General features: G+C 35.0%; 1 long non-coding RNA gene across 1 annotated transcript in view; it reads left to right on the top strand.

The window, feature by feature from the left end:
• LOC136794165 (uncharacterized) overlaps positions 1-25,384 on the top strand; it is a 905,160-nt gene that overhangs the window by 686,479 nt on the left and 193,297 nt on the right. Inside the window, exon 5 of the long non-coding RNA XR_010840534.1 lies at positions 20,585-20,658. This is a non-coding gene — a long non-coding RNA (uncharacterized lncRNA). The remainder of the gene's footprint in view (positions 1-20,584; positions 20,659-25,384) is intronic.

Here is a 25,384-nt window from a genome sequence, read left to right as displayed (position 1 = left end):
ATAGTTTTATGGGGTCTAAGTTCAGACTCTCTACTTCACCTTTGCTGGAGGAGAGGGTCCTCAGTTTGTGTGTGTGTGTGTGTGTGTGTGTGTGTGTGTGTGTTTTCTGTGTCATGTGGCTGGTATAGAGCACTCATGCTGAAGTTTTCTGTCCTGTTAGGCTGCCCCTTTAGTGATCCAGTCAGCTAGAGAGAGTAGGCTTTCTTACCCATTTTATATGTCATGTCCAAAACCACATCTACTCCATCGTCCCAGAGGCAGAAATCTTAGTCCATTTTGAATGGTCCTGATTTTTACTCCATGGCGTTCCATGTCTGAGTATGTCATAGGTAGGCACTATATCCTCCTGGACATGGTGATTAGTTCAGGTCTTTAAATGTAACCCAAATATGGCCACTAGAGCTAATCAAGTGCACTGGATTTTGTGAAACTACTGGGAATGAAAACTCTCTTTTTAGGATGTTGTTAAGTTGAAAATATTTCAGTCTGCAGCTGTAGGTAGTTATTTTCTAACATGATGAGAGGCCATACCCGAGATTTAAATCAACACAGAAGAAAACAAAAGGTAACATATGGGGAAGGAGTCCCTCTGCACTGATGACACTGTTTGAGCCCCTAGACCTGGCAGGGTCCTGAATCTAGCTCTACTTTGGTAAGCCAGTATGTCCCATTTTTACTTTGAGCTAGTTTTTCAGTTTTTGTAATCAAAGGAGTCCTGAAAATATCAATTTTGCTCATATTTCTATAGAAATCAATCATCCTACTCTCCTGTGAAATATCCCATGGTCCTTTCTCTAATAGTGTTTGATATGTTTTGGCTTAATCAAAGCTAAAATCTAAAACCCTGGGTATATAGAAGAACCAGACAACATTATTAGACATTTTAAAGATTCTTCCCCACTAAAAATACTTGGAAAAGATGCATATTTTTATCTACCTAAGATAAAGTATCACAGAAATTACTGAGCTATTCCTAATAAAATCCATGAGATCATGACATTATGTATAGGCAAAAATAGGCAGTATTTTCTTAGTATTTGTTAAAAACTAAAAATAATCATCCTGTCCTTCAATATTTTACTAATATAAATTCTTTTAGTAGAAGGTAATAACATTCTGGAAAAAAATGAAAATAAAATATCAATACCTCTACAGAAGAAAGTGCTTTTTGGCATTAAAAAATATGTATTTATACTTATATAATATTTATATTCAATATATACTAACCTATACCACCAGAAATCTACTCCACTTCATTATCTACCTTACTCAATTCCATTTCACTCTATTCCTTTTTTGTTCTTTGTCTTTAACATTAATTCTCTCCCTACAAACTACCTTGTTTACTCTCTAAGGGGTTGAGTCTGTTTTAGGAGAACATATGCTTATGTGTAAATATTGACATGAAACATTTGTGGAGGTAGAAACTGACCATTTGAAGAGGAAAAAGGAGTTCTTGGAGGTCAGACTAAAGAGCTAAGGGGAGAAGATGATAATCCTAAAACAATTTTCACCTTTGACTGGTCTTGTATCAAACTAACTTTCAGCAAGAGTTTTTGATGAAAGTGAGAACATATTTTAAAGGATCACAAATATGAAAGCCACATCATGGCGGATATAATTTTCTATCCTCAGGCCTGGTATCAAAAATGACAGAGTAGATGGCCAATACATAGTTAACAACTAGATAACAGACTCAATGAATGAGTGAGGAGCTTCAAGAAGTCTGAGTTGAATAGGTTGTACTTTGGAGTTTCCGTACTCATTTTTCCTTTTTTCTACCATAGATTGTTTGAGTTTTTCAAGTTTTTATGTTTGTTCTGTTTTGTTTTTGTGGCACCGCGCAGCATGCAGGATCTTAGTTCCCTGACCAGGGATGGAACCTGTGTCCCTTTCAGTGCAAGAGTGGAGTCTTAACCACTGGACCACCAGGGAAGTCCAAGTTTTTATTCTTGGCTATCTGCATATCATTTGGTTAAACCTGACTTCTCTGTCTAAACTGAAACATGAATGGCAACACCCCTATCAGAAAGTTTTTGTAGAGTAATAACCTCTCAATTCAGGCCAACATGCCTTGGACCTATTTCAAAGACTCCCTGCCTATGTCCACAGCCTCTGAAATCTACTTTCCACTTTTTCTTAGCCGACTTTTAATAACTGCCACTTTGCTCCTGCTGGTGGCTTACAGGCAGTGAGAGCTGCTACTTAGGTCAGTGTTCTTAAGAGTTCGTTAGAATAACTGTCTGACAAAGACAGTGGACTCAAGCACAGTTTGGAACACATGTGAGGAGAAATGGCAGATTAGAAAAGGATAGAAGCACAAAATATGTCCAATCCATTACCTACTACAACCTTTTCTCTTTTAATTGCAATCAACCACCCACCTGGCAGGAAGTTTATTGGCAAGATCTAAGCTGATACAAAATACTTTTGGATTAGTTTGTGGAAACTTTTTATTATATCAACGAACTGTTTCTATTCTGTGTAATAAGTTTTCAGATTTGTTTTTTTTGTTTTGTTTTGTTTTGTTTTGTTTTGTGTTTTGGCAGTACACGGGCCTCTCACTGCTGTGGCCTCTCCCGTTGCGGAGCACAGGCTCTGGACGCGCAGGCCCAGCCACCATAGCTCACGGGCCCAGCTGCTCTGCAGCATGTGGGATCCTCCCAGACCGGGGCACAAACCCATGTCCCCTGCATCAGCAGGCAGACTCTCAACCACTGCGCCACCGGGGAAGCCCTCAGATTTGTTTTGAGTTAATATGTGTTAAGAAGTCATTTGAACCATAAATGCAGGTGCAAATAAAATGAAACAGATGATATTATTCCCTATGTACAACTTAACTGCGTGTCTTTCTATTCTTTCTTTTAATTGCCAGATTTGCTAGAACAATGTTTTCTTTCAATTTTTATTGTTTAAATTCATTTAAAAACAGTAATACAAAAATTTATTTCCCCTATAACAATATAAATATAAGAATTAAGTTTAAAGTCACTTTATTATGATCCTTAATCTGGGTTCTCATCTACTTGTCTCCCGTCACTAACCATGTTAATCATCTTGGTAATTATCTTTCTAGATATTTGTCAATATATATTGAATATTCAATTTATTTTCCTTGCTATGAGAGTTATCTGAACTGGTTTTTCAACTGAGGTTTTCTTACTTAGTTTAATCATCTTGACCATAACAAAGTTATAGATTAGATGAGAATGAGCAAATTGGACCTTAACTCAATAGTATAACTACATTCTAAAAACAAGGAGATTTCATGGGCTTCCCTGGTGGCGCAGTGGTTGAGAGTCCGCCTGCCGATGCAGGGAACACGGGTTCGTGCCCCGGTCCGGGGAAGATCCCACATGCCGCAGAGCGGCTGGGCCCGTGAGCCATGTCCGCTGAGCCTGCGCTCCGCAACAGGAGAGGCCACAACAGTGAGAGGCCCGCGTACCGCAAAAAAAAAAAAAAGTAAAAACAAGGAGATTTCAGTGCCTACACTACAAAGTAAAAATAAATGTAATAATAATTGCAAAGTAATATATATTAAAGCAAAAACATTATAAAGTCAATTTTGTTGTAATGCAAATATAATATTCAAAAATGACGTTAATGCATAGTATAATCATTATAAAGTTTAAAATGAGCCCCTAGACATCTGTCTGGTGCATAGTAGGTTCTTAATGTCTTATTGTTTTTATTAATGAGTTATTAACTGCATCTTTTAGAGTGCAAAAATGGAGTATGTGTAAAATAAAGATTTATATATCACAGTAAATCATTGTATCATTATTAACAAACATACAGAAAGTCATGTTTTTAAAAAAAGTGCTAACATTCATAGAAATTAGGGCATTTAGATTAAAGTTACCTTCCAAAGAAGTCTAAAGGAAAAAAAGTGATATAACATCCTTGGTAACTAACCCCACTGTGATGGTATATGTTTTGCAGCTTCATTGGAGTCATCTAAATTTCTTGGGCAAGTAAATATTTAAGAACACTAAATATGCTTTTAGCAACATCTAAATATTCTCTGTAAAATAGACACTACTCACAGGATTAAAAACTCATTCTCCAGTTCAAGTTGTTTTTTTGTCTTCCAATCTGTATAACTTAAATGCTCTCTTTCACTAAGACTGTGGCACCTGGGATTTGCTGCACATACAAATTATGAAAGAATGTATTATTTATTATTTCCTCAACACATCTTAATGGCTATATTTTGTGCATGCAAGTTTGGTAAATAAATTTTTTAAAATCTCCTTTTGCCCCTCCCCTGCTGAGTTCCTGAGCCCTATACGCCAACTTTCAGCCCAGATTGAATCTTTACAGCTGAGTTTCAACTCATGAAAAATACTTTGCAAGGGAAATGCTGATACGGCTATAATTATAGTGATGTTAACTGCTCCATTATAATTAGAGATCTGCTGACCCTCTTAACTGGTTTTTGCTTTCAGAACATCATGAGACAGCCTCCTTTTGCCAGCCATTCATCAGCTTCCTTTAAATTCAGTAACAATTTAGTGGTAAATGCGTTCCTTAATATAGTTTCTTTGGCTGCTAAGAAGTTGGATGTTCCTCTCAGATCCTGAATTCTGGGTGCCAAGGGCTTAAAGGAAACTGAGCAGATAATTTAAGCCACTTCATTGTTCTTTAGTCAGAAATTTTCCTCAGTCATTCATCCTGGTATTCTTTCCCACATTTAAAGCTATTTGGGAAAGAGATTTCCTATTTCCTCAACCCACCTTATCCCCAGCTCTTAACATTTACTCCGAAAACAGTCTACTTGTACTTATTCTCACTTGAAGAAACGGAAATGGAAAACAGCTGGTCAGCTTTCCTCCGGAAACTCACTCATTAGGACAGCGATTCCGGCAATCCTTAAATCCACTCTCTTGCCATCTCCTAATCCTTAACTCATTTACACTGCCTGGGTTTAAAAACCTTAAATTATTTGCATTCCTTTTTCCCACAGATAGTAGTCTAAAGCAACTGAGATACATTGGGCCTCTCTCAAAGCGCGATTTTTCTGGGTAGATAAAAAAAACAAGGTTCCTATTCATATCTGCACTAAGAACCTGATAAAAATTATCAGAAAACAATTCACTTTAAAATCAAAGTTAGTAAATCCACATATATTGCACCAGATCCCAACCTTTAGCATGAACCTGAATACTTATTAAAAATTCTGATTCAGTAAAGCCTGCAGAAACCAGGAGCAAGTCTGTGCAGCAACACTACCCTCCTTCCCCCAACCGCTAGATTCTCATGCAGGTGGTGCATGGCAACACATAGAGAAGCACTGTTACAGCAGTTACATTAGTCAATTGCAGTTATAACAAACCAACAAAACCTTTAAAAAATGCAGTGGATGGAGAGAGATTTGAGAATTATCCCTGTCCAAATAAGAGTGCTCCTTAAAACTTATATGCTCAACTGTATTAAGGTTTATATAATGTACAATCAGGATCCTTGGTTGCAAATACCAGAAACTGGCTTTGGTTAAGTATTGAGAGAAAAGGCATTTGTTATAGAGCTAGTGGGTAGCACACTGAATTATGGAAAAACTGGAGAATCAGGCTTAGGAAATACATAGAAATAAAGGTATGAAAAGGAAAGCCAATGGCCAACATAGAATCAGTTGAGAATGTTGTTGCTAGAGCTGCTGCCATTAACAGCTTTGGCTGTTAGGCTGCATTCTTCTTATCCCACCACCACCACTCCCTAGAAAAGTTTCTTTCTGTTCTTGTATGTTTTATGCACTCCTTGGAGTTTCAAAATTCAGGAGAAACAATCCAGTTAGCTGAAACTTGGTCATATGATCAAGCCCTGGCTCCAGCCAGAAAATGGCATCTTTCAAGTCATGTATAAATTGTGAAAGGCCCAATGGCCCAATAAAGCTACAAACCCTGAATACAAAGCATGTAGAATACAATTGTTATAAATAGAATCACACTAGATTTTTGCTGAAAAGAGTCTTGTTCCTTAGAATAATAAGCTGTTAGTTTGAATTTCCTCTCAAAAATAGAGAGGTGGCAGGGACACACCATTTGACTTTTAAATTGGAAAATTGGAAAGATAACTCTCACCAGCTATACAGACAACATATAAATGGGATCACTTTTTTTGCATTCAGTTACTTTCACCTGCATGATGCATCCATTTTGTTGTAACAGTAGTGTATTAGTCAAGTTTCTTCAGAGAAAATTTTTTAAAAAGAGATACATATATATGTCTATACATATATATCATTTGTGAAGTGTGTTTTCAAATCATATGTACACTTTTTGTGTTGTTTTTATTTTACTGTGGAGTTTGGGATATCTTTATGTATTCTGGATTGAGTCTTTTGATGATCAGAAGATTTTAATTTTAATCAAGTCCAAGTTATCATAATTATTGTTTTCTAGTTAGTGTTTTCTGTGACTTGTCTTAGAAATCTTTTTTACTTTCTTCTGGAATCTTTATAGTATTAGCATTTATATTTATGTAAATGATTCATTTCAAATTAAATGTTGCATGTATATAAATCAGGAACTGAGGTCTTTTTCCTCCAAATAAATATCCAGTTGTTTTAGCACTATGTGTTAAAAATATTTTGTTTTTTTCCATTGAAATATTTTTGACCTCATGTTTGAAATGAATTAACCATATATGTGTTTGTCTGTTTCTGGAATTTCCTTTGTGCTTCAGTGATCCATTTTATTTTCTTTAAACAGTGCCAAATAGTCTTAATTATAATAACTTCAGTGGTGTTAAAGTCATATAATGTAAGTTTTACATTCCTCTTTTATTTTATTCTTCAATTTTGTTTTGGCTATACAATGTCTCTTGTAAAAATACACGTAGAAAATAAATATGAATTTTAGAACAATTTGTCAATTTACATTTTTAAAAGCTATTTGGGTTATGACTGAGAATGTGTTGAATTTATAGGTCAATTTGGGAAGAAACTGATCTATAAATATCTTACAATTTTTTAAATATTTTTTAATTTTTTTTTTTTACATCTTTATTGGAGTATAATTACTTTACAGTGTTGTGTTCCTTTCTGCTGTATAACAAAGTGAATCAGCTGTATGTACACGTATTTCCCCATATCCCCTTTTCCTTGTGTCTCTCTCCCATCCTCCCTATCCCAGCCCTCTAGGTGGTCACAAAGCACCGAGCTGATCTCCCTGTGCTATGCAGCCGCTTCCTAATAGCTATCTGTTTTACATTTGGTAGTGTGTATATGTCAATGCTACTCTCTCACTTCATCCCAGCTTATCCTTTCCCCTCCCCGTGTCCTCAAGTCCATTGTCTATGTCTGCGTCTTTATTCCTGTCTTGCCCCTAGGTTCATCAGAACAATGTTTTGTTTTTTTTTTTTTTTTTAGATCCCATATGTATGTGTTAGCATGTGGTATTTGTTTTTCTCTTTCTGACTTACTTCACTCTGCATGACAGACTCTAGGTCCATCCACCTCACTACAAGTAACTCAATTTCATTTCTTTTTATGGCTGAGTAATATTCCATTGTATATATGTGCTACATCTTCTTTATCCATTCATCTGTTGATGGACACTTAGGTTGCTTCCATGTCCTGGCTATTGTAAATAGTGCTGCAGTGAACATTGGGGTGCATGTGTCTTTTTGAATTATGGCTTTCTCAGGGTATATGCCCAGTAGTGGAATTGCTGGGTCGTATGGTAGGTTCCATTTGTAGTTTTTTAAGGAACCTCCATACTGTTCTCCACAGTGGCTGTATCAATTTACATTCCCACCAACAGTGCAAGAAGTAGTATCTTAACAATATTTTGTCTTTGATTCTTTAAGTATATCTTTCACATTTATTGAAATCTTTTTTTATTTTCTTAAATTGTTCCTAAGAATTTTAAAATGTTTTTTTCTATTTTATTTCCTATTTTTTTCTGCTGTTATGTCATCTATGTATGTATATTGATCCTTAAACCTTACTTAGTTCACTTTTTAATCATAGTAATAGATTTGTAGAATCTTTAGAAATTTCTATGCAGACAATCATATCATCTGCAAATAAAAAGTTATACTTCCTTTTATAATCTGTTTACTAATTTCAACATCTGGGTAGTATGTGGGCCACTCTCTATTAATTTTTTAAAATATTTTTATTTATTTTGGTTGCAGCAGGTGGGGTCCTTTGTTGAGGCATGCATGTGGGATCTAGTTACCTGACCAGGGATTGAACCCAGGTCCCCTGCATTGGGAACATGAAGTCCAAACCACTGCACCACCAGGGAAGTCCCTATTGTTTTTCCTCTTGACTACACATCACATATTTCCTTTTTCTTCATAGGTCTAGGAGTTCATTGTTGGACACTTTAAATAATATATTGTAGAGACTTTGGCATATATTAGGTGCCTTTGAAGAATTGCTTTTTGTGTTTGTTTGTTTTGTGTTTTGTTTTTCTTAGGTAACTAAGTTGGTTGGAGTCTCAAATGTCATTAACCCTGCTATGGGAATCAGCTAAATTCTTTGCTAATTAGTTTAGCCCTCTAGATGTTGTGTTTGTTTTGGGGTTTTTTTGTGCCCACCAGTACTATTGGACTTTACTCACACATGTGCTGTTCCAGTGTTAACCAAGGGTTAGCGGGGACCTTAAATATAAATTTCGAGCCCCCTCCCACTCCCCCAAGCCAACCAAGACCATTTCTCTCCTTGATTTTCTCCCTCACTTTCCTGCTATTCTGGCAAAACCAAATTCTATCTGCTTATTCTTCAGGTCAGTATGATGAGCTTTAGTAAGGTTTCTGCTTGAATTTAACCAACCTTACATAAGACTAAGGTAAATCTTATCCAATGTAGTTCCTTTCTTTTAAGAATATAATCTCATCCCATTTCTACCTATTTTCAGTCACTGCCATCAAATAATTGCTTATATATATTTTGTTTCTAATTTTTGATTATCTGTGGGTGGGCTAATCCAACTACTCTGATCTTACTGAAATCAGAATTCCTTTTTCTGTATTTTTATATTAATCTTTTCCCTTAATCAATAATACTTTCCTCAGATGTTTAATATTCTTTGTTTATTCTTTCATATTTGTAGTGGATTGGAAGGTGGCCCCCAAAAGATACATCCACCTATAACCCATGAGTATAGCCTTATTTGGATAAAAGGTTTTTGCAGATGTAATTCAGTTAAGGATTTCAAGGTCCTAGATCAACCAGGTGAGCTCTAAATACAATGACTGGTGTTCTATAAGAGAAATGAGAGGGGAATTTGAGACACATAGAAGAAGAGTAGGTCATGTGAAGATGGAGGCAGATATTTAAGTTATGCAGACCCAAGTCAAGGAACACATGCAGCCATCAGAAGCCAGAAGAGTCAAAGAAAGACTCTCTTTAGAGCCCTTGGAGGGAACACAGTCCCAATGATACTTTGATTTCAGATTTATGGCCTCCAGAACTGTGAGAAGAAAAATTTGTACTGCTTTAAGCCACCCAGTTTGTGGTAATTTGTTGAAGCATTTCTAGGAAACGATTAGTCAGTTTGGGCTGCCATAACAAAGTACCATAGACTGGGTGGCTTATAAACAACAGAAATTTATTTCTCACAGTTCTGGAGGCTACAAGTCCAAGGTCAGTGTGACAGCATGATTGGCTTCTGGTGAGGGTCCTTTTTCACATTGAAAACTTCTCATTGTATCCTCACATTGTTGAAAGAGGATGAGAGAGCTCTCTGGGGTTTTTATAGGGCACTGATTCCATTCATGAGAGCTTCAGTCTCATGACCTAGTCACCACCCAAAGGCCTTACCTCCCAATAGTATCATTTTGTGGGGTAGGATTTTAACATATGAATTTGGGGGGGCAAAAATACCAGTAAGTTGCAGAAACTAACAATATTTAAGAATGAGTCATGGAAGACTAACTATTAGCAATGTATAAAAACTTGTAGACTTTGGCTGGGCAGTGTTGGTGCAGGTTGAGTCATTCTGTGACATTCAATTGCCAGAAAGAGAAAACATTTTTTCCATGACCTGCACCAACTATTCAAGCTCCTCTAAGATTTTTAGTCTAAATAATCTAAGACCAGAATCCTCAAATATTTGTCCTGAAGGTAAAGACTATCTCTGAGAATCAGCCCACAAGAGTATAAAATATGAATGATTATTATTATTATTAGTGGTTTTTGTTTTCTGTTTTTGGTATATTTCTCAGTAATTTTCTCATATTAGTACACCTCTCTAAATAACTAAGGATATGTATAATTACCTAGAATTCAAGATTTGTAACAGTTACTTTTCCTTTCTTTTTCTTTCTTTCTTTTGTTCCTTTTTCTCATTTTAAGGTACCTTGGGAAGAAACAGATTCAACTAAGGCTATTCTCGTGTAAGGGGAAGATATTGATAGATATTTAAGTATATATTCAACAAACCTTGCCCTATTTTATGCATCAGAGAACTGGGATCTAGATGTTTTAATTAACTTGCTCAAACATACATAACCAGTAAATGGCAATTCCAGAATCCTAGTCCAGGTCTGATTCCACCATTCTTAATATTTCTCTGCCTCACATTCTTTCAGCAAGCATTTATTGAGTACCAAATATGTGCTAGTTAATAAATAAGAATACCTAATATTTTTCCACTTATCATGAAAAGTAAGAGGATGTATAATATGGTGTTTCTCCCTTCAAGGTATCCATAGTTATGGCATATAAGAATGTTAGAAAGTGTCCAATTTCTATAGAAACTAAATGTAATTTATATGCATACTATGTCATAATTTAATATCCTGGAAAATGTTTTATATGAATGGTAATAATATCTCAGAAAAAAGAACTGTAAAATAATACCCTAAAATATGTGTCATTTGTTGGCAGGAACAAAAAAGATTTTCTCCATGTATTGTACCTCTAGCTTTGTGCTCTAATAACCAGACAAAGCCACTCAGTACTTCTGACAGCCTGAGTCTATCTGCACTTTATCTGAATTTATTACTCAACATTTGTTATACTGTTAATAAAACAGTATAAGATACTATCTTGTCACATTAAATCTGCAACAGAAATCTTGTTATATTTCAAGAAATTATTTAATATTTTAGTACCTAAAATACTGGTGTAGAATGAGGTCTACCACCATTTTTGTGAGCTGCTAACTAAATATTGACTGGGCTAAACGTTGCAACATTAACTGCATGGGAAAAGCTTTTCAACTTCTTATTGCACAAAAGGGCACTTTGTGCTTAGGTGTCTTGCGACTAAATCAGTACAACACAGCCAGGGCTCAGGACCCCACACAATATTTCCAAGTCATAAAGTAATGCTCATAGCACTGTGACTTTTTTGAAAAGTTGTTAATGTAAAGAACAACCTTTAAAAGTTAAAAAAAAAAAAAACTAGAATGAAAATAAAGAAGAAATATCCTTGATCATTTCTTTAAAGTAGCTACATAAAAATGGCAATACTACAGTAAGCCTGCTTGGAGAGAAAAGAAAGCTGTTATATTTGTATTAAGCCATTAAATGATCACTTTTTTTTCCTTAAAATTTCTGTAGTTGAGCCCAAATGTTGTCAGGTTTTATCTAGAACTAGCTCACGGTATTTTTTTGTGTATATTGTTATCAATATATCAAAATATATTAAGATATTACACCATATTTGGTAGTCCTATTTAGAATATATGGAATCAAGGTTTAAAGTGAATGACATTCACAATTTAACTGTTTTTTTATCCCATCTTTATTATAGAATTTCTTGATGGCAGAAAAGAAGCATTTGTTGTAGAATATTCATGCATTCTGTAATATACCACATGAGAAAAACAAGCTTCCCTCATCTCTTTCCATCTTAAGTTAAATATATATGCATATTTTAGCTGCAATTATTCCAAAATGTAGAAAACTTCCAGAAATAAAAAATTTCTTGTGATTTTTAGAAAACATCTTGAAAATGCTCATTTTATCAGAGAGTGAGAGAAAAACAATTCCAGGAAAACGATTCAATGTTCAGTTCCATAAATGCTTACCCTATGACTTATCCACGTACTGATTTTTTTCCAAATATTTCATTTTTTATATTAATTTTCTGCTCAACATCTTAAGTCTCTTATGTAATTTATTTAAAAATTAGAAAAGTACAAAGAAATGTACTGTGTAAAGTATTACCATTCACAATTTTAATTCTCGAAATCCTCGAGCAAAGATGATGACAATATTAGAGATAGTGATAATTATTTTTTAGAAAAAACAATGAGAAAGGAAGGAGGAAAAAAGGGAGGAAGAGAAGGAAGGAAAGGACTGTTAGTATCTAGAATTTCTGATGAGAGTAGTAGACATAACTGATAAATATCTTAAATTTAACTGGGGGACAATCATATACCTATGCCTCTGCTACAAGGGGAAAAAAAAAAATCTATCCACACTATTTCTTCCAAGACTGGTTACCTCATCTAGAAGACTCTGTGATTATTCTTAACATTGGCTGCCTGGAACAGAGGACAGAATGAGCTGAGCAGGTAAGTTATTAGTATGAGACAGAGTGGCCTTTCAGATTCTGTTGTAGTGCAGTTTAAAAGAATTTGCTTCTAAACCCTTGAGTGTATATGTATATGCATGTGTGTGCAGTTTATGTGCTTCCGTTTCATATGACCTACTCTATGTCAAGAAGGGAACATGAGAGTAAAATCTGGCACATCTGGATCACTGCAGAAATAGAATTTTATATATGCACAAAGGGTACATTAATAAATACACACTGTTAGGCTTCCCTGGTGGCGCAGTGGTTGAGAGTCCGCCTGCCGATGCAGGGGACACGGGTTCGTGCCCCGGTCCGGGAGGATCCCACATGCCCCCGAGTGGTTGGGCCCATGAGCCATGGCTGCTGAGGCTGCGCATCCGGAGCCTGTGCTCCGCAATGGGAGAGGCCACAACAGTGAGAGGCCCGCATACCACAAAAAAATTAAAAAATTAAAAAAATAAATTCACACTGTTAAAGCTTACAATCAGTTTTTGCAAAAAAAAAGAAGAGTGTCATTGTAAGCTGTGACAAGACTTTTCTAGAGCTCAGAGAGTCACTGACTTTGTCCTTAAATTCAGGGAAGGCATGATTACTCTTCCTCCATCACCATCATCACCCCACATCCTGAGAGGAATGATTATCTTTTACTCTAATCTTTTTGGTTTTTTCCTTACAAGACCAATCCAAGTTCCTTCACAAGTTTATAGAAAGTACACAGAGGAGGATTAGATGTAACTTACAAAGGCCACTAGCTAATTAACTAGATCCTCACCCCGCAATCACTTGCAAACTGGCAACCTTCTATGTCCACAGTATTTTAATTCTCAAATTTGCTTTTGACTCAAAGTAATAAAAGCCTTTCTCCAAGATTGCAGATTATGCCTCAATCAGCCAACCAAGTTTTATACTGATATATATATTTGTGTATGTGAGTTTCTCACATTGTATTACTGAGATACCCAAAAATGGAGTACAAAAGTCATTTTGAACCTCTGCTCAGGCTTGTTTCTGACCCCTGAAGTCTTGAGTACTTTACACTGCCTTCTGCATAGCCACTCTTCCTTGGCAAACTGCTTTAACAGAGCTTACACTTGAACATTAGGCACCTAACTTAACAAAGACCAAGATTTTTCCAGCTCCTCACTTCAGCAAATTCTTGAAAATGGGAAATCATTTGTTTCTAAAGATCTTTCAAAAGGACCTGGGAGAAAAAACATGGGCTTTGAAGGCAGACAACTGTGGGAACAAGGTCAAGTCCTGCCACTTATTAGTTTAGGGATTTTTGAGGAGGACATTTGACATCTGTGGGTCTCAAATTCCTTATCTGTAAAACAATAATCATAAAATAATAATGATAGGTTTTCTTATTGTTCCAGATTATCGTGAGAGTTTATCAAATATTGTAGGTGACCAGGTCAAATACTGTGTCACATCATCCTCTGATGGATATAGTGCCCAAATTAGACCATATATTTCCTAGTTTACTGAACTGATGGTAGGTGTCCACCATCTACTCTAACTGCAAGCAACAGACCAATCATTAATTTCTACTTCATATCGAGGCCACTGCCATTGGCCTCTGAGTGATGAGCAGCAGTTCCTAAATCAAAATGTCTCACATAGCAAATGGGGCAACTCAGTACCTCAATTCCCAATTAACCTAGCAACAAAATCCATGAATTAAACAAGAAAACCTTGGATGACCCACCAAATTGAAGGACAGCAAAGACTTTTCCTTATGTAGAACAGGCTACTTTAATTCTCAGAAGACTCCCTTAAAACCAAGCAAAAGTTGCTAGCATTACCTTAGATCTTATGGTGAGATTCCTCTGAATTCCTCTGAATTCAGTCAGCAATTTATAGTTCTTTTCTCTTATTAAAAACTGTATTTTCCCTCTGGATAAAAGAGATGTTCCCTGATAGTAACAAGAGTAAATGTTGCAGTAAAATGATTTCCATCAGCCAAAAATCAGTCTTCACGCTTATCTTTATACCAAAACACTTTGAAATAAAAGGTTAAATGGTGCAACTCTAATATTTTTAATTTGTTCAATCTTCATTTTTTCTAGAGCAACAGTTATTAGCATGTAGTGGAAAAAAATCCTTTGGGGTCCCTGGGAACTTATGGGTAGTCCATGACATCCTCCCTTTTCTGACTACATATCTGTTTGAGGATGAATTTTCTTCAAATACTCCTACTAAAGCAACACATCACACTAGGTTGAATGCAGAAGCAGATATCTTCTGCTGTCTTCTAATAAACTAGATATTAAAGAAATTGCCAAAGTTTAAAATAATGCCACTCCTTTTGCTAATATTTGGCTTTGAAACATAGAGGGATTTTTTAAAATGTAAAAGCACATTATTTATATTAACAGGTAATAGGTTTATAATTGCTATTATAAATAAAAATAAGTATTTTTTAAAATTTCTGATTTAATCTCTAATTTGATAAACATCTACATAAGAGCTCCCAAATTCAAACCGTCTGATGCCTACATTCAATCTTTTTTGTATTTCTCCTGCCAAGGCTCACATCTTATTTAGGCAAATGCAATCATAGTAGTAGCAACACTGTATCGGAGTACAGAAATTTGGATTTTTCAAACAACTTTATTTGCATTATCTTATTAACGCCCCCCCACCATTCTATCAGGTGAACATAGTTACCACTTGCCATTATTTTGACGAAGAAAGGATAAAATTTATACAAAATGACTAGACTGTCAATCGGTAGGTAGTGAAACCAAGCAGGACCCTGTGGGGCTCCTGGGCATGGAAGCCTTTTTTGTGTCCCTGATTTCTTGTTTGTAGGGAATAGGCTTCAGCCTCCATGACCTTCCCTGAGTTCCAAAGGGCAGGTTCAAGGAGTTGCTAATCAGGGAAGGGAGGGGATGCAGAGATTAGGGAGGAACAGTCAAGAAATAATAGTGCAGCCTTGGGACAGGATTCTGGTTCTGCCTCAAGAAATACATATAACATTATCTTTGAGCTCTTTTGCAGAACTCAAACCCCCAACAAATGGAAGATGTTAACTACTTGATAAAGCATTTTTCATTCCAGAGAGAAGGTCACAATCTGATAACCACAGAAGCCTATCAGGAGACTACCTTAAACCAGATTACAGGAATGCAGGTCCTGCACACACCCTGATCCTTATCAGCAACCCTGCCCATGAACCATTGCTATAAAACTCCTCACCAGATCCTCCTCTCCACCCTCCCATCCCCTGCTGGGTTGGGACACACAGTTTTGAGGGCATTAGCCCTCTATATACTCCTTTGCCTGGCAAAGCAATAAAGCTATTCTTTTCTACTTCGCTCAAAACTCTGTCTCTGATAGTCGATTCGGTACCAGTGCACCGAGGCCAAGTTTTCAGCATCAGTAGCAGTGTTGAAATGAAAGCTAAAATCTACTGACCTTTAAACTATAAAACCTCTAATTAAGTTTAAAACTCAGTCGGAAGTCAAACCACACAATTGTTCCTCATTTCAGTCACAAGATTACAGTTACATTTGCATCAACAAAAGCTAATCCCTGAGGAGAAATCTACTTTCACATTCTTAGGGTAAGAAATGTTTACTAGGGGCTTCCCTGGTGGCTCAGTCATTGGGAGTCTGCCTGCCAATGCAGGCGACACGGGTTCGAGCCCTGGTCCAGGAAGATCCCACATGCTGCAGAGCAACTAGGCCTGTGTGCCACAACTACTGAGCCTGCACTCTAGAGCTTGCGAGCTACAACTATTGAGCCCACGAGCCACAACTACTGAAGCCCATGCTCTGCAACAAGAGAAGCCACCACTCACTGCAACTAGAGAAAGCCTGTGTGCAGCAACAAAGACGCAATGCAGCCAAAAATAAATAAATAAATTTATTTAAGAAAATAAATGTTTACTAAACAAACAAAATACAGTTCTAGGAAGATTGAAATAACCCAAATCTTTAGGCAATAACTCTTCATGGTCTTTGCCATAAATATTATAGTACAATTTATTTATATTTGTGGAAACTTTACTAACCTCCACCCTTGTACTTCCATATTGTATCTTAGTTCTAGGCATAGAAAAAAATTTTTTTTGAGTTTATTTTACTTTATTGAATTAACTAATTAAGTTTTTTTCCTTTTCCTTTTTAAATTTTTAGTTTATTTTTTATTTTATTTGGGAATATAGTTGATTTACAATGTTGGGTTAGTTTCAGGTGTACAGAGAAGTGATTCACTTATACATATATCCATTCTTTTTCAGATTCTTTTCCCATATAGGTTAATACAGAATACTGAGTAGAGTTCTCTGTGCTATATAGTCCTTGTTGGTCACCTATTTTGTATATAGTAGTGTTTATATGTTAATCCCTATAGACTATCATACTAAGCAAGTCAGACAGAGAAAGACATATATCATATTATATCACTTATATGTGGAATCTAAAAAAATTCATACAAATGAACTTATTTACAAAACAGAACCGGACTCACAGACTTTGAAAACAAACTTATGGTTACCAAAGGGGAAAGATGGGGAGGAGGGAAAAATTAGGCACAGCAAATTGTAACTGCCACATACTTCTATTGCTTAAACTGATTTTTTAATTTTTATAATCATGACAATCTATTACTCAGTTTTAGCATCCCACAAAAGTCTAAAAATCTTGAGCAATGATTCAGAGAGTGACCTCACTTTCCACCTCTTGGTGGTTTAAATACCTAACTATGTAAGATAACTTCTAGAGCAGATAGCTCTTCCATTTTTGAGCAAATTTAATTTATTTACCAGTAACATGGTTTCCCTGAAGATCTACTATTCCTGGGAGGTAAAGGCATAATATGATTTTGCTGCTCCATAATATAAATTGTCTACTTTAGGCATTTGTTTATATTAGCTTTTCCCAAAGAGCTTTTATATTTTAAATGTTAATATTACTTCTTACTTCATATATATGTATATATATGCATTCATATTTATGTATACATATGTATGTGTATATAAAATGCTTTACAAATGTTTGATGTTTTACAAACATACTGCCACCATCTCATGAAATTTTTGTTTCAAGGAATATACTCTAGGAGACCATGGGTTACATACTGTCATTCTGAATTTTGATCTAGGTATTATAGATATATTTTTGTACATTTTTCTTATACCATTCAATAACTAGAACTTTCTAGTATTAACAAATACAGGGAGGCTTTTAATCCAGAGAATCATACTGCCCTACTGTGTTTTCTTATTGATTGTTTCTGGTTTCATTACCATTTTCTGACATATTAAAGCCAGGAGTGAGTCCTCTCAAAAATCTTTTTTTGTTTTGTTTATCAAGTATTAGAAAAACTAAACAGAAATTTTGGTCATATTTCTCAAGACAAACCACAATAGGTTAAAACAACTGAGAGCAATAACTGAGTAGAATATATTCAGACTGTTCTACTGACTCTGTATTATTATCCTTATTTTGTTCTATTTTCCCATGCAATGTCCAACCCAAGTGTCAGTCCCTGTGGACTCCCAGAACATTTCCCTGAATAGTCCACTTCTCTCAACTCCAATGCCACAAGGCTAATGAATTTCACCATCATCTCTCCCTACTGCGATAATCTACTTCCTTGCTTACAGTTGTGGTGTTACAACAATTTTTCCAAAGATTATCACACACTGTTTAAAATACTTTGACTTAAAAAATGACTTAATCTGACTTAAAATGTTCCTTCTGATGCTACTTTGTTTTCTTCTCAACTTCCACATCTTTCACATCATCCACTTTTCCAATTGCATTGGAATTTCTATTCTTTCAAGCTAATTTTTGGTTGAAGGAATCTTTGTACTAGCTTCTCATTCTGCATGATATGCTTTCTTCACTGACTTCCACTTATTGTGCCATTCAGATTTCAACTAAATGTTACCTTGATCACCCAATGTACAATGGCCACATAATATATTTGCATGGAATTTACCATTACTTGATATTATTTGTGTTTTTTGAAAAAAAATTTCTCTCTCTTTCCACTAAAATATAAACCCAATAAATGCTATCCTATCTTTGTCATTTACACTAGTGTCTGATATATAGTGGACCATAAGTATTTGCACAATGTTGAGTGAATAATTAACAAACCAAATAGCTAAAAATCAGTTAGCTTGAGTATGTAGAAGAGAATTTTTTTAACAGGTTTGCTCTAATTCGAGACCTTTTTCAGTCTTCAGGCTGATGAAAGGTATTTCAACTTAGAATTTTTAAGTTTCTCCTAGGACTAAGCTTTGCTTTAAGGAGAAGTTTTCTATTATAGTGCAATTTTCACTGCACTACAATTTTCAACAATTATCACAAGAGCCTCATCGAGCTGAGCAATATAAAATGCTTTAACTTATAGCCACAGAAAGTGTTCCCTATATTCTCCAATTTCAGGACTGGGGGAAAAAAAGTCCTCTTGTTACAAACAAAAAATATTTTAAAATGAATCATCATGTCTAAATTGTACTATAATAAAGTATTATTTTTAGAATAGCTTTGTTGAATTGAACACACTAGTGAACTGTCTTCTCTGTATCACTCTCTCAATGATATTGGTAGAGACTAATATATAATTATTTGAATCAAACTTTTGAAATAAGCATCTTTTAGCAAATTTTCAATATTGCTATTTCACATTGAGTACCAGATGTCAGAAGAGTTGAAAACATGTTTATTTTGGTCTTTTGGTCCTTCAGGATTTTTCTGACTCAATACCATCCTTGTCTTGCATGGATGTGTATTTAGCCTCATTGAGTGAACAGGCTTTGAGGAGCAGCAATCTGCATACTCCTAAAAGAAATGATTTGGCCACCTGCACTTTTGGAAAACTGTAAAAAAGCTATAGAAAGCTTTCTAAGGCAAGAAAATATCAATAAATAATATTTTAAAGATTTTGGATCTCTGAGGAACATGGAGTCACATTAAGGTGCGAGTTCTTAAGTTTAAAGAGAAATAGACATGGAGTGAGCTTGATGATTTACAAATCTGGAAGAAAATAGTTAGCAAAGTTTAAAGTGATTGCTATTTCAGAAGAAATGGCACAATGGCACAACTTTTGCAATTGTCAAACAGCATGTTCAAATTAGTTTGGATTCTCAGTATTTCTCTCTCTGTGTCTCTGCGTCTCTCTGCCCCCTCCATGCTCCTGCCACACCCTATCCTTCCCTCTCTTAGAGAGTCTCAATGCACGTTAGCTATTAGATGTTCTGGGCGTTTTATATAAAGAAACTTAACTTTGTTCCATTCATGTTTGTCTTATCACGAGTCTTACTAACACATTTATGCAGAATACAATCTGGGAAACTACGATGTATATGGTAATACTTGGTTAATAGGGATGCCAGAGAATATGGAGAAGACTATGCCTAGACTCAAAAGTTACTTCTTCAAAGCCATCAGATGAAATTGAACAAAACTTACCAATTTACAGAGCTAATTAGAAGTCCCTTTTTGGAGAACTTCCTCTGAAGTCTGTTATTTTGAGTTATAGACTAACTTTTAAATTTATTCTCATTTCCCCCAAACTGCTAAAGCTTTCCATATTGTATTTTTTGCTTTAAAACTGGAGAAACTGTGATAATGACCTTAGGCAGAAAAAAAGAGGTTAAGTCTAGTTTCATCAGTTTTGTAAGAAACCTAAAGTTACCTTCAAGTTTATATTTTTAAATTATTTTCATTTTAACAAATTATTTCCAATTGCTCTAAAGCTTTTCAGAATGACTTCTACTTCTTTAAAGACTGATTAAATATATTTTAATATACCTGTTATTTGACAAGGGTTCATGAATATTTATCCTAGAATATTTTGGGGAAGATTTTTATTCTCAATTTGTATCTATTGTACATAACTAATGCTATTACCAACTTTACCTTTCTAAATGTATGAGAGTTCTTCCAAATTATACTGACAATTCCTTTAAAACTCTTATTAATCAATTACATTAAAATATTTGTAACTGGTAAAATGTTATATTTCAAGAAAAATGTTAATATATTGATTGACTATCCAATATATTGTAATAATTATGAATAAGTATATATTTGGAAAAAATAAGTCTCCAAGTCTTACCAATGTTAATATGTTTTTTCTCTACAGAATTAACTTTGCCTATACTGGTTAACCCTCTTGGCCTAATGCAGGAATGTGAAGATCTATCTGAACACAAGAGAGTAAGAATGGTTGTTTTATGATACAATTTTGAAACTATTCTAATTTTTACATGTAAATACATTATGATGTGTAAGTCATTTTCAAACTTCATTACCTTATTATTACTGATAAGTTACTTGAAAGAGCCGACCAGCTGCTTTTAGCACAAAAATAGGATAAAACCCTGTGGCTGAGATGCATTTGTTTAAGATAATAAGTCTCAAAATTTTTTACTTGAGTTAAGGAGGCAGAAAAATCTCCAATGGAGAAATTAAAAATATCTGAGAAGATAAAGCTAATCAACTTACAGCAGGAGATAATGCACATCCTATAATTTGCTTTCTGGATACGCTTATGACAATTCTCATTTGAACTGCTGCACATGTACCATATTTTTATCACTGGTTCTCTAAGTTCTCTTGGGCAACATAAAATAGAATACCTTGGGGATACTTATGTTACAAACAGGTTACAAGTCATAGCTCTAGACCTACTGAATGATTTAGGATAAACATTTAAAAATAACCCTTTTATTGCAATTAATAAGTAAAGTTTGAGAGACAAGCTTCAGTTATGGTAATCTTACATATGAAAATTACCACATATTAGTGGTTCCCAAAGTGGGGTGTTCACTCAAATATCAACCCAACAAATGGAATGGATAATGATGAAGATAAATCTATTATAATTTGTGTTTGCAAGAATAGCAGTCATTCAAAACCACAACACAATCAAAATAATTCTGGTGATGTACTGATTACAAAAAGTCCTCCACTAAAGTTGCAAGATTTCCAATTATTTAAAAGTACAAAAGTGCAGGAATAGCTTTACTGTGTTGCCAAACATTGTGTGATAGTGAGAATTCTTCCCCAAATACTAATTTAGATTTATGGACAAGTTTACTAAATTAATAGTTTAGTTTAACATAACAAATGTTAGCACTCCTCATCACTTATTTAGTAGGTATTACTAAGTAGCCATTAGTCATATGTAATATCTTAGTCAAAAGTCTAAGATACTGTACAGATTTCCATTAAGAGAGAGAAAGGGATTTTCACTTTGTATTAGTTCTTTGGCCACTGAACTTAGTACAAGTTTAGTACCATTTAGTACCTATCCTCCAGTCACTAGTTTGATAAATGATTCTTGAGGTATTATCCCAGTTCTTAAACTCTCAATTTTCTCATCTGTCCACTGATGATAATATTCGTAGTTAAATCTACCTGCCAAGAGTTTTGTACAACAAAACCACAGAATTGATATGAAGATAAAAGTTGATGGATGATTGTCACAATAAGTGATAAACATACTTAATTCATTTAGTTGGTTCAACTATTATTTATTGATTGCCTTTTACTTTTTTTGAAGTTGAACTATCTTTATATTTACTTTTAATTAATTTGTCCATTCAACAAATATGTATTGGGCACCTATTATATGCCAGGTATTCTGCTTGTTACATGATTTGAGGCCAAAGGTATAATATTCTGATCCCTTGGAATTATCCATCTGGTGAGGGAGACATAATTTAATCATAAAATTACAGCCATGTTAAGTGCTATAAAATACTGTCACATGGCACTTTAAGCACATTCACCATGGGAGTCAGAGAGACTAAAACTTGAGCTGAGATGTGAAGAGTAAATGGAGGTGGGAAGGCATGGGAGTAGATCAAGCAACACTGGGAAGTGAACAAATGCATAAGTATTTCTGAAAAATCCAGATTGAGTAGATCATGACAAATTTTTCTTAGGATTCTATCAGATGGTGGAATTAATTATCTGTGGGCAAATTGGGAAGCTTTAAAGATTGAAACAATATTTCAGTGAGCTGAATAATGTTAATGTAAGCTACACCATTAAAAATCAACTAATTGAGTCATCATAGATAGTAGCAAACTTTATATAGTACTGTATCACTTTAAATTGTTAGGTCAGGAAAAAAATGCAAGAATTAAAACAGGTAAAATTCAGAATAAAAAAGAATTTGTATGGTCACTCAGATGGTAATGCTTTCTTACTTTAATTTCATGAATTTATTTTAATTCAACTATCTTGGTTTGATGAACCATAAATCACTTTCAAGCTGATGCAATTTGTATTTGTCATCCTTTTTGCCTATCACGCTTCTAGAACCTCTTTCCTTTGGAGAATTACCCCACAAAAGGAGGCAAATTCTCACCTTAAAAGCTGAAAATATCAGGTATAAATTTTTCTGGTTTTTTGTCAGCAAGGATGGGGCATATGGGGCAGGTTCCTTAAATCTGGGGCCTCAGTTGCAGCCCCGACACCTTGAGAATTCTAAGAGTAATCATACATCCTGTTTTACCTGAGATTGCCTTGATTCATGCATATTGTCCCAGTTTAATTATTAATGTATTAAAAACCTCTTTTCCTCTCAGGAGTCCTGGTTTTGACAATAGGTAGTATGATCCCCTTAATCACATGGAATCTTCTCTGGTGATGGTAGGTACAGCAGGACTGAATTCAGAGTTCAGCAATGGCAACTGGTCTAGTGGTAGTTTTTGGTGTCCTATGATAGGGATGCAGGCTGCAGCTTTTAGCAGTTGATGATGGAAGAAGGGCTTCCTTGAGTGGGTCAGTTCTTGGAATTGTTTGTCCATCTAGTCTTTCCTGGCCACACAATCCTCTTCTCTATGCCTCCCAGTTGGGGAAATAAACTATATAACACTGTTTCCTTTTCTTTCTTTCTTTTCTTTCTTCCTTTCTTTCTTTCTTGTTTTTTATTCATTTCAAGTTTACTTGGTACCCTCTGAGAGTCAATTCTGCTGCCTGCTAAAAGCTCTGGATTGGCTACCCAGAAACAAATTATTTTCTTCTCTCTTAAAATGTGGGGTAATTACCTTTTCCTCTTAATCACCGAGACTTAGTTTTTAATTATGGAGCCAGAGAAATAGGACTTCTCAACATTCTCTAATATAGTAATTTATTTTGTGGTCTTTTGAATGTTATACATTCTTCCTTTTTTAAAAAAGAACAATTTTGTTTATTTTTACAGCATTCTGTTATAATTTAATTGTAATAATATTCAATTAAAAATACCCTTGACACAGCTCTATAATTGTTGCTATTTATAATGGCTCAAGGGAAAATATTCAAGACATCATAAATATTATCATGTATATAAAATTCATTATGTATTTATTGCTATAAACATCTTGTTAATGGACAACCAGTAAATTATTAAGAGAATTATAATGACGAGAAACAATACCTATAAAATAGTAGATACCAATGACTGAGTTCACATAAGTCCAAAGTTTGAGTTCCTTTGAATTTGGTTTTTTTTTCTCTTGAGAGGTCAACATGATTCAGTTCCAAAATTATATTAGAAAAAGTTATAGTTTCAACCTTTAGTTGTTACAGAAAACCATCTCAACATATTGCAGCTCTAGGCACTGATTTAAGCAGGACTGTGCATCTTTTCCTAATTCTGCACTCAGTAACGCCATGTGGATAGTTTGAAATTTACTACGATGGGAAGATTTTCCCCATGGAAATGAGTAAACCTACAAATCTGGGCTTTACTCTCCCCCACTCTGCCTTCCCTGTTGCAGAACTGGTTGTTAAACAGTTACCATCATACCCCTGATTTAAAGTTCCACAGGAAGAACCTCTCTTTTTCTTAGTAGGATGAAGACACAGCATTTATTTGGGCCTAATAAATATAATCACTTTAATTTCTGTTCTTTCATATGATGCAGTAGGTCATATTAAGATAATGATCCTACTATAAAACTAGGAAACCCTGATTAAACTGTAATATTTAAAGACATCATTGCAACAGACTAGATGAATGAAATACCAGAGAGTAGAGAGCCCTTCGAAGGTGAGCTAACTTTTCTTCCCTGCCCCCCCGCCCCCCACCCCCGGCAAAGGCATTGGGTAATTGTAGGCTTGGGTTGAAGATTATGACTAGTATAAGCGATAAGCCTCTACTGGGGGGAAAAGAAGCAAACATTCAAGCCCCAGCTGCATGCAGCTGGAGGAACAACCTGGAATTTTATCAATAGCACAACATGATGGAGAGCTAGGACAAACACTTCTAAAATGAGTAAATCTCCCGTAGTCATAAGTATTTAGGAAACAAATATCTTCTAGGGTAGAGGCAAGTTTCAAGCACAGGGTTAGTCTCACTCTCAAGATATTTGTCAGATTTGGTTTCTTGGTGTTGAAGACTAGAGGAATATGCTGAGACGTCTAAAGAACAGAGCTCAATTTCTAATACTCTTTTCAGGATTGAGGAAAAGCCACCTCTTGGCACCCTCTTGAAAGCTCCACAGACCACATTCTAGAATTAGGAACAGATCATAGGAAGACCTAGTCTTACTAAAACTGCAAAGTGTTTTCAACTGCCTCAATCACTAATTGGATTGATGTTATCTCTCCTTCACCATAACTATCTAACAGAGGAAAAAAGAGAGAACTCTTTTGGAAGATAATATCATCTGAAGTCCATGATTAATTAATATACAAATTCTAGCATACATCCAAAAATTACCATAAATGTGAAAAATAAAGAAAATTTGATTGTTATTCAAGTGCAAAAAAAGAGAATAGAAACAGACCTATTAGACGATTGAGATATTGAAGACAACAGAAGAGACTTTGAAATATCTATCAGTAATGTGTTAAATAAAGTATAGAAAAAGTTAGACAAAATAGAAAAAAAATGATAGAACATATCAGTGGAAGAAAGAAATCTATAAAGAAGGATAAAATGGGC

This window comes from Kogia breviceps, chromosome 4 (genome assembly GCF_026419965.1).
Source record: "Kogia breviceps isolate mKogBre1 chromosome 4, mKogBre1 haplotype 1, whole genome shotgun sequence".
Lineage (NCBI taxonomy): Eukaryota > Metazoa > Chordata > Mammalia > Artiodactyla > Physeteridae > Kogia > Kogia breviceps.
Note: the sequence above shows the minus strand (reverse complement) of the source record. Positions and strands in the feature narration are given on the sequence as shown.